Here is an 11,021-nt window from a genome sequence, read left to right as displayed (position 1 = left end):
TGTCCCAAGGGCTCCAGGCCTTCTGGACTCCGTGGACACCTGCACTCACATGTACACACAGATACAAATAATAATTAAAAACCTAACAACAAAGAAATGTCAGTGTTTTCCAGAATAAACATTTGAAAAAGTGTGTCACACTGTGCTGTGTCCGTCCTTCCTCCAGTGACTTTTTGTTTCCTAAAGAACGGCCTCATGCTAGGCAGATGGCTCAACAGTAAAGGGCTTGCCAGGTGGCATGAGGTAAGAGCCACATGTGACAGCATCTGGATGCCACCACGGGGGAGGTAACTTGCTGGAGCTTGATGGCCAGTCAGCCTAACAGAATTGGTGAGCTCCAGGTCCGGGGAGAGACGCTGGCACTCAGACTAAGCCGGAAAAAGATTCTGAGGGAGACATGGGATCTCAAGAGCAGACGCTGACCCCTGTCCTCCATACAACCTGTACACACACACCTGCTGTGTATAATGCAGGGGTTCGAACGAGGAATGTCCCCCGTAGGTTCGTGTGTGTGGACACTTAGTCCCCATTTGGGGCTAAAATGAATGAGAGAAATATCACCTAATATTTGCCTTTAGATAATTGTAGTCAGACTGGAGAAGCACGAGACCCTTCGCTCATGCGGTCATCACAAACCTTTTGTAGATGAGAAAACCTAAGAGCCCTGGTCTAAAAGAGGCTATCTCCAAAAGACAAGACAGGGCTAGCAAGGTGGCTCACGTGGTAAAGACCTTGCCACTAGACCTGACAATCAGAATTGGATCCCTGGAACCTTCATAAGAGAGAGCCAAGTCCATCAAGTTGCCCTCTGACCTCCACACAGGTGTACGGCCTGTCTAACCCCCTCAGTCATATACCTACCACGAATAACAAGTAAAATCTTTGAAAGTAAAAATTGCCATGTTTTCTTTAATACATTTAAATAAAATTGTTTTCCTCATTTATCTTAGTTTACACATTTTCTATTGAAAATAAAGGCAAAGCTTTTTATTATAATTTCCCACTCTCAAACAGGAAGCTGAGTATAGAAAGTCAAAAAACAAACCAGCATGAGCCTCTAGCTCAGCTGAAGTATTTTTACTCTGGATGAGCTGCCATGAGTCATGGCTATTGCTTACAAATCCATAGGTTTTTTTGTTCAACAGGCGTGAAAGTGTCCTTTGCTGCGTCCTTTCGCTTCCTAGTTGCACCTGCACGGGGTCATCCAGCAAAAACAAGCCATCGGCAGGTTGTTGCTCTGTGATCATGACTGGTCTGTCTAGTTTTGACAAACTCTGCCTTTAGATTTCTTGGCTGCAGCTGTCCACTGGCCCTGGGCTATGGGTCCCACCCCCAGAGAACAGTCTGGACTTGCCTAAGAGTGTACAGGTGGCCTGCAGTTTTGACTGCCTCCCTCGGTGCTCCCAGGGTGTGTGGTCTGTGTTACTGTGTACACACGCTGCAAGGCCTGAGCCGAGGCTGGAGGAGAGCTCAGGTGTCTTAGTTCCTGTCACTCGCCCTCTTATTCCTTCGAGGCAGGGGCTCACACTTAACCTGGAAACCTGGAGTGGAGTGAGGCTGGTGGCCTGCAAGCCTGGGGAAATTTCCTGTCTGTGTCTCCCACAGCACTAGGGTTACAACACTTGTGGGGCCATGCCCAGTTGTTTTTGTTTGTTTTTTAATGTTGGTTCTGAGAATTGAATGGAGGGTCTCCCGCTTGCACAGCAAGCGTCCTTACCCACTCCGGCACCTCAGAGGCACCCAGATCTCTTTCCACTGAAGAGGAGAACCAGAAGTTAGTCTCATGCACTTCTCTTCGTGACTAGTCATCAGGGAAATTTAGTTCATGTGGACAAAGAAACTGCTGGTCAGCATTTTTATCTCCTATCATAAACGTGGTGACTTAACGCAACATAAGTACATTATCCTAGAGCTACTATCAGAGGTCTGACCTGCGTCTTACTGGGCTAAAATCAAGGTCTCACTTTCAGGGCTTGGTTCCCTCCTGGAGACTCAAGGCAAACTCGCTTCTTGGCTCCTTTGAGCGGGTGACAGAATTCAGTTTCTGGAGTTGTAAGACTGCAATGTCCGCTTCCTTCCTCTTTTTCGAGGCTAGCAGTAGTGGGGTGATTCCTTTCCTACGTCAAATCTCTCTTCCCCTTTCCTCTGTCTTATCTCTGTGGCCCATCTATTTTTTACCTACACTTTTTTTTAAATATTTATTTATTTGTTTATTTATTATGTATACAATATTCTGTCTGTGTGTATGCCTGAAGGCCAGAAGAGGGCATCAGGCCCCATTACAGATGGTTGTGAGCCACCATGTGGTTGCTGGGAATTGAACTCAGGACCTTTGGAAGAGCAGGCAATGCTCTTAACCTCTGAGCCATCTCTCCAGCCCCTTTACCTACACTTTTTAAAGGGATTTGTTTTTATTTTATGTGTATGAGTGTTTTGTCTGCATGTGCACCACAGCGAACTGTGCCTCATGCCTGCAGAAGACCAGAAGAGAGCATTGGATCCCCTGGGACTGGAGTTAACAGGTGGCTGCGAGCCACCGTATGGGTGCTGGGAACAGAACTTGTGTCCTCTGCAAGGGCTGCAAGTGTCCTCAACTGCTGGGTCATCTCTAGAGCCCCAGCTTTCTTCCTCATAGGTTTTTTCTCTGGTATTTGTTGCACTAACAGAAAGCTCACATTTGTATAACGAAATATATTCATAGGTTCTGACTATCAGGTCATGGACCTCTGGGGAAGAGGTTCGCTATTCTGCCTACACAGTGGCCTTACACGAGGCACCGTAGGCAGCCTCCAGCTCTACAGATAGAAGGGACATGTTGAGATCTGACAGCCGGTGGAGACCGTGTATTCATATCAAGAACCAGCCCAGGGCATGCACAGGCTTGTGGTGTAGACTTTGGAACCGACAACCTGGCTCCATTTACTATCTGGGTGCTCTTGGGAAAGTTCATGCCCTCCAAGAGCCCAGTTTCTCTCGGGAAGAACGGGAGAAGAAAGCAGCCTGCTTCTTCCCATAGGTTACAGTTTATCATCCAGCAAAACCAAGGCGGGAACTCCAGTTGATAGCGAAGACTAGCCATCTAGAAAGAAGTAAGATCAACTTGCTGGGCTCCCATTTAACCCCCTTGGACTAACCTGTACCCAAGGGAAATGAATCATCCAGGCTTGCCAGACGTGGGCAAGAAACAAACCTAACGCCATTCATTGGTTAAAGTTGGGCTGCTCTCTGGCACGCAGGGAACTGACTGGTGTGGTTGGCTCCTTATCACTCTGCTGTCTCCAGACTTCCTGCTTTTTTGCTCACTGACTTTCAGCCCTTTGGGGAGGTGTTTTGGCCCACAGGTCCTTCAGCTCTCAGCCGTAAATCATCACACGACCTTGCCAGGCGACTCAAGGACAGGCTTCTTTTAAAGGCAGAAATAGTGTTTGCTCAGTGATGAGAGCTGGCATGCAGTTCCATTTTGCAAGCACCAGTTCACCACACAGCCTTTCCCCCTTTCCCCTTGATGGTCTCTCTGCCAGCTAGAACAGGGAGTCTTTAGAATAATTTTTGTTAGGACAAACTTTATTCCCCCCCTCACACACACATTTTTTTTTTACCTAGCAACTCTTTAATTTGTATAAAGCAAACAAATAAACAAACAAGCGGAAAACAAGTACTAGGCAAACTTGTAATTCTAGCACTTGGGAAGCTGATGCAGGAGGATTGTCATGAAGCTAAAGCTAACGTGAGCCATATTGTTCTAGGCCAGCCTGGACCAACAGAGTGAGCCCATCCATTAAAAACAGCAACAAAACCTGCTAAAAGTAAGGCTTTATTAGTCTAAAATCAAGTGTAAGTCCAAAAAAAATCATGATCCTGTTAGGTCGTGGGTTTGTGAGTTTAAGACACTCTAAGTGGCCAAATCCTTTAGATCTCTCTCGATCTCTCTCGATCTCTCTCTCTCTCTCTCTCTCTCTCTCTCTCTCTCTCTCTTTCTCTCTGTCTTTCTCCGTCTCCTTTGTTCCTTCTCCCTCTCTCTACGTGACAGAATTAAGAAGCGATGCTGTGTTGTGGCTTCACAAACTCTAATTTTTGTCCTACACAGTTAAGCTGGCTCCTCCACACTCCTTGTCAAGTCAGCTACCCCAGACTAAATCGCATGGTGTGGAATTTCCTATCATCACCTGAAATAATATCAAAGCCAGATGTTTCCCTTTGTTCAGGGATTTCTCTGGAGGCTCTCTCCCAGGTCTGCCCACTCCCCTATCACCCTGTCTGTGACCGCTAGCTCTCCTACTCTTATTTAGCTATAACCGCTTTGTTTCTTTAATCTCTCTTTAACATTTTATTTCTTGTTTATATGAGTGTGGGTGTTGTGACTGCATGTATGTATAACACATGTGTGTGATGCACAGCAGAGGCCAAAAGAAGGGCTTTGGATTCCCCTGGGATTGGAGATACAGACAGTTGTGAGCTGCCATGTGGGTACTGGGAATTGGACCCTGGTCCTCTGGAAGAGCAGCCAGGTGCTCTTAACTGTTGAGCCATCTCTCTGGCCCTAGCTTTAATTCTTAGTGAAGTTTCATTTCAGGAGTTAAAGGGAAGCAAGCCATCCACACTGTCTTCTTTTGAAAGCTTTCCCACCTCGAAGCCAGATCATGGATCTCGTGGTCACAAGGCCCCCTCTCCTGAGTGGTATTTTGTGTCAGACCTTTTCCCAAACCAACCTTCCTGCCACTTCCCCTAGTTTAACATATGCTTACTGTCTCTAAACCATGGCAGCTATAGTATTCATTACAAATTCCTTCATAAAATATTATAAAAATTACAAGTGACCCTCTAACCTGTTGATCATTCTTATACATAGTTTGTACTTAAAGACATCAATAGTTATAATGGCAAGTCGAATTGCATGCGGTAGCAAGTGAATTGATAGTTAATGCAATATACTCAATCTCTATCACGTGTGTACCAGACATGAGAATGACTCAAGACACTGACACATGAACGGGCTGTTCAGCGGAGTTCTGTTGGGCAATATTATTTTCAGCTGTGTGACTTTTGTTTACACTGCATTTGCTTAACTCTGTGAAGCTGTGTTACTGTGCCTGTCTCAAAGGCCTGATGAGTCTAAGAAAGAGCTGAAAGGCCAACAGCGAGGCAGGAGCAAGGATGGGCGGGGCTGACAGGCAGAGAGTATAAACAGAAGGAGAACTCTGGGAGGGGAGAGAAGCCACAGAGAAAAAAGCAAAGAAAGATATATAGAATAAACAAAGATAAAAGCCCAGAGTCAAAAGGTAGTCGGGTTAATTTAGATTAAGAAAAGCTGGCAAGAAACAAACCAAGCTAAAGCCAGGCATTCATAACTAAGAATAGGCCTTTATGTGATTTATCTGGGAGCTGGGTGGTGGGCCCCTCAAAAAGCCAAAAGAGTAAAACATCCTACTATAGGGTCCATTTCTGTTTGTTTTTTTTTGGGGGGGGGGTTGTTTGTTTGTTTGGTTTTTGGTGATGAGATTACTTATAATTCATGTCTTTATAGGAAGACATACGTCTAAGTTGTTTGTTATCAAGTTCATGACTTTTATTTTATATATTTATAGTAAGCAATGCTATGAATTTTAGATGAAAACTTCTTCAATGAGCCACAAAAGACTTATGCTTGTTTGATTGTTTTGAGACAGGATCTCACTGTGAAGTGCTAGCTATCCTAGAGCTCATTTTGTAGACCAAGCTGATCTTGAACTCACAGAGATCCACTTGCCTCTGAGTGCTGGAATTAAAGGCATGCACCATTAGTCCCAGCTCAAAAGATTTACATTAAATAGAAGACTCACGGTTATGTTGATCAAATAAAACAGAAGCCAACATCGACTGAGTTTCAGGGTAACCTTTAGTTTTTTGAGCAAGGCTCTCCTTCTCCAGCCTGATCTAGAACTTGCTGTGTAGCCCAGGCTGGTCCTGAGCCTGGAGCAGTCTTCCTGATCTCCCCTCCAAAGTGCTAGGGTTATACGCGAGGCCCACATTTGGCTCAGAGTAATATTTTCCTGAAACAAATCATTTTGTTACCTTAAATCAATTTTCTAATTTGTTCTACTCTAAAAGAAGAACTTTTAAAATCACCTTGGACTGAAGGCCAACAGCAGCTTATATAATGGGATTGCATTTGCCTTAGACTGCTCTACCCTCGCAGAGCTGAGTGGAGTTAAGCGGTCATCTTGGGACCGAACTAGTAAAAGCATCAATAATTATTTGGGCCAGGCGGTCGTGGCGCACGCCTTTAATCCCAGCACTTGGGAGGCAGAGGCAGGCAGATCTCTGTGAGTTCGAGGCCAGCCTGGTCTACAAGAGCTAGTTCCAGGATAGGAACAAAAAAAAAAAAAAAAAAAAAAAAAAAACTACGGAGAAACCCTGTTTCGAAAAATAAAAAATATATAAAAATAAAAATAAATAATAATTATTTGGTGTAGACAGTCCAGACTATGACCTCCAGAGGACAAATGAACATGGGTATATGTTTCTTCTTTTTATTTAGGTTTTTCAGACAGGGTTTCTCTGTGTAGTCCTGACTGTCCTAATACTCGCTCTATAGACCAGCCTGGCCTCAAACTCAGAGACCCTCCTGCCTCTGCCTCCTGAGTGCTGGATTAAAGGCTTATGCCACCACTGCCTAGCTAAAAGGTTATGTGTGCCAGTTAATGTGGTAAGTTTTGTTTTATTTTTGGGTTTTTATTTTTGTTTTGCTTTGTTTTTTTTTTTTAATCTTATTTTGTTATTTTGTCTTTTTGTTCTCCCTGCAGCTAAGGACCGAACCCAGGGCCTTGCACTAGCTAGGGAATTGCTCTACCGCTGAGCTAAATCCCCAACCCCATGGGTGGATTTTTCAGGACAACTTATTGTGAGACCAAAGACTAGGCAAGGCTGGGTCTATCACTTGTAAAATTGATTCCAGAAAGTCTCCTCCACCCCTGAAGGACCCAATTATTTAGAAATAGTTGCTAAAGGCTTTATGTTGTTTTCAAAAAGCTAATGAGTTGTACTTGACTTTGGCCAGGGGAGAGATGTGAAGTAGTTAAAAGCAATGAGCGCCGCTTGCTCCTCACTCATTAAAGGACCTACTTTCTGCCAGGCACGGAAGAGACCCAGGAGTCAAGGGCGTTGGGAACCAAGCTCTGGGGCTCTCATAATGAGCAATAGCCACCGCAGCACTTGGCAGCTCTCACTGGAAGGTTAAAAAAAAATTCAGTCATTGGGGGCTGGAGAGATGGCTCAGTGGTTAAGAGCATTGCGTGCTCTTCCAAAGGACCCGAGTTCGATTTCCAGCAACCACATGGTGGCTCACAACCATCTGTAATGAGGTCTGGTGTCCTCTTCTAGCCTGCAGGCATATATGTAAACAGAATTGTATCCATAATAAATAAATATTTAAAAAAATTCAGTCACTTAATATTCAGAATTTTCTCATCACTAAGAAAGAAAACTATTATCAATAAAAATCCCCCAATTTAACTGTTTCATGTGTGTGTGTACGTGTGCAAATGTGTGTATGTAGAGGCCAGAGGAGCAGTTCTCAGAGCCTTCTACCTTGCTTGTCTGTTTTGCTTTTTTGGAGACAAGGTCTCTCATTGGTTTGGAACTTGTAGTGGTTTGAATAAGAACGGCCCCCATAGGCTCATATATTTGAATGTTTAGTTTCTAGGGGGCGGCACTGTTTGAAAAGTTTGAAAGGACTAAGAGGCGTGGCCTTGTTGAAGCCAGTGTGTCTGTAGGTGTGGGTTTTGAGGTTTCAAAAACCCGTACCAAGTCCCAGAGTCAGTCCGTCAGTCTCTCTCTCTCTCTCTCTCTCTCTCTCTCTCTCTCTCTCTCTCTCTCTCTCTCTCTCTCTCTCTCTCTTTCTCCTTGAGGACCAAGGTGTAGGTCTCAGCCACTGCTCCAGCGCCACGCTCCCCACCATAGTGATAAGGAACTAAGCCTCTGAAACTGTCATCAGGCCCCAGTTAAATGCTTTCTTTCATAAGAGTTGCCTTGGTCATAGCGTCTCTCCACAGCACTAGAACAGTGATGAAGACAGAGCTGAACTTGGCTAGGCTGGCGCCCGCAAGTAAGCCCTGAGGAACTGTCTACACCCGTTTTTACACCTGAATTCTGGGAATCACACCGGGGTCCGCAGGCATTTACCAACAGAGTCCCCTCCCAGGGCCCCGCTTCGGCTCTTCTTACTGTCAGGTTCCATTTGCTCTCAGTGACGCTGAGCTCCGCCAGCAGCAGATGCTTTTCAGCTCCGTTAGCTTTCCCTTCCACCTTCCCCAAGCCCCTGGGAGTTGAGAAAGCAGAGACCGTTGGTTGAGTTACTGTTTTTTCTGCATCTAACGAATTCATAAATACCAAGAGTGGGGGACCTACCCCCACTGTGTGGGGTCACGGGCACATTCCTCACTCTCCCAGGACTTCCCTGGTGGCCTCCCTTGTGAATCGGTCAGGCCCCTGAGGACGAGGAGAGGGAGCTCACCAGGGACCTGACCCAGCACCTGATGGCAATGAACTCTTTTATCTTACAAGGAGACACTGTATAAATAGACACTCGATTGTTCTACTTTAGTGCAAAAGGTGTTAGCAGCTGTTATGGCCCAGGCCTAACATCTGTTAGCAGGAAGATTCTGGCACACACTCTTGTGAGTATCTCTGAGGAAAGGAAGTCAGAGCGGCAGCTTAGTGGCCACCCCAAAATAACTCGAGGTATGCGACTTTGGGCAGGCCAGGCTGTAGACAAAGCCACAAAGTGAGCGAATCTGTTATCCATGGGCTGTTTGACACACATCCGAGGAAGGGCTGTAATGTACTAAGGATGCAGATTTCTTCCTGAAACTTTTCCACTCCTTTTTCTTGGCTTTCTAGACCCACACACACTCACACAGCCAATGTGCTAGTATCTTGCCCTTTGTTCTCTTCAAAAAGAAAATGAGAGACATGGTAACAGTGCATGTTCCAGTACTCAGGAGGCAGAGGAAGGGAGATCTCTGAGAGTTCAAGGACAGCCTGGTTTGCAGGACAAGTTCTAGGACAGCTAAGACTATACAGAGAAACCCTGTCTCTAACCCCACCTCCCCAAATTGAGATTTTATTTTCTGTGTATGGGTGTTTTGTCTGCATGCATGCACTGCCCACGGAAGCCAGAAGAGGGCATCGAATCCCCTCGAGCTGGAGTTACACAGTGGTGCTGGGAATTGAGCCTGGGTCCTCTGCTCTTGAACTCTAAGCCATGTCTCCAGCTCCACCACCTTCTGTCCATTTCATTTACTAAAAACTCTTTAGTTAGCTGTAAACTGGGAAGAAAATGATGGTCGATTCCCATTGTCCTATAGAAGACAATAGTTTAAACATTTGTTTGTTTTGTTTGACAGTGTCTCACTATGAAGCCCTGGCAAATCTGCAGCTTGCTGTGTTGATCAGAATGGCTTGGAACTCATGGAGATCCACCTACCTCCTGAGCGCTAGTTCTAATGGCTTGCACCTCTACTCCCTGTCCCTGCAGTCTGTTTTTTTTTTTTTTCAGCAGGATTTGCATTTTAGAGAAGGGACTCCCCGGGTTTGAAGAAAGGAACTAAGAAGTCTGGGCGCCAGTGAAGACTTGGTGGAGGCATTTCCCTTGCAGTGAACCAAACGCATCGGGCTGCACCAGGCAAGGGGAAGGCCAGGCCTGAGTTTGTGTCCTGAATACAAAGTTTCCTTGTAGATATCAGACTTGGCAAACCAACCCAATTACATTTTTTTACATTTTTGGTCTTAGTATAATTACAGCAAAAAGTTTCAAGCCTTAGGGAAGATTTTTTTTTCTAGGATATAGTTAAAGACGTTTTCATGGCTTTCAACTTTTACTCTGTTGCATATTCAACTGAGGGTTTGCAAATTATTAGTCACACTGTTAAATACATTTTCCCCCCTGGACTGGTGAAGTTCTTGCCTTGCGAGCATAAGGACCTAAATTTGACCCCTGGTTCCCAGGGCTGATGGTGTACACTTATAAGCCAAGTGCTGGACAGGCAGAGAGGGGCGGCTCCCTGGGCTCGCTGGCCAGTCAAGAGAGTCTGGTGATCTCCAGGGTAAAGAGAAACTGTCTCAAAGAAGGTGGATGCCATGCCTGAGGATGACACCCAAGTTGTCCACTGACCTCATACCAATGTATACACACACACACACGTACACACATTAATTTCTTTTCTATAGCCATTGATAACAAAACACAAAATACACTTTATTTTAATCAAAACGTCAAAAAATAATTTAATTTTTAAAAGATAGTGTCCCCCTATATGACCCAGGCTGACTTTGAACCCACAGTTCTCCTGCCTCAGCCTCCTGAACATTGCATGTTGCCAAAGCCCAGCCCATAAAAACGTAAAATAGATAAACACAAACTGATAAAATATGGAGTAGATATGTTTGAAGAAAACTATAAAACCTAGCTGAGAAACAATAAACCCGGGGAAATTTAGAGAAACATTAATTCTCTCCAAATAGGTCCATAAGTGTTAACACAGGCTCAACGGTGGAGATTTGACAAAATGTGCTAAACTGCACCAGGAATAACAAATATATAAGGGAGAGCAGTGGACACCAGGCACACAAGTGGTAGGCAGACAGGCTTTCTGGCAAAACACCTGCACACAGCCAATAAAATTGAAATAAAAAGGTATAGAGTCAATTATGGGTACGTAAGGAATTTCTAAATGAGTTAGAACTTGTTTTTGTGGTTTACTCAGTTGTTTCTAATAAATCCCGCAACAGCAGGGCAGACGGAAGCTGCCGGAAGAGGAAGATGTGAACCACAACCTCCCATTTTAGGCCATCTTTACATTGATTTCCTTTTACAGCCGGAGCACGCAGCTATAAATAAGCCTTCCAAGGTGGACAGAGTGAGAACACCTCCATGGTGTCCTTCAGCAACAGTTGCCATCGCTGCCCTTGCTCTGGGTGCTGCAAGCAAGGGCCGCTGGCGTGCAGACTCATGCCCAGCTGAAGTGGGGTGCTTGCCCAGGCAC

Source organism: Alexandromys fortis, unplaced genomic scaffold (assembly GCF_014885135.2).
Source record: "Alexandromys fortis isolate MF-2015 unplaced genomic scaffold, M_Fortis_MF-2015_v1.1 scaffold_25, whole genome shotgun sequence".
Taxonomy (NCBI): Eukaryota; Metazoa; Chordata; class Mammalia; order Rodentia; family Cricetidae; genus Alexandromys; species Alexandromys fortis.
Note: the sequence above shows the minus strand (reverse complement) of the source record.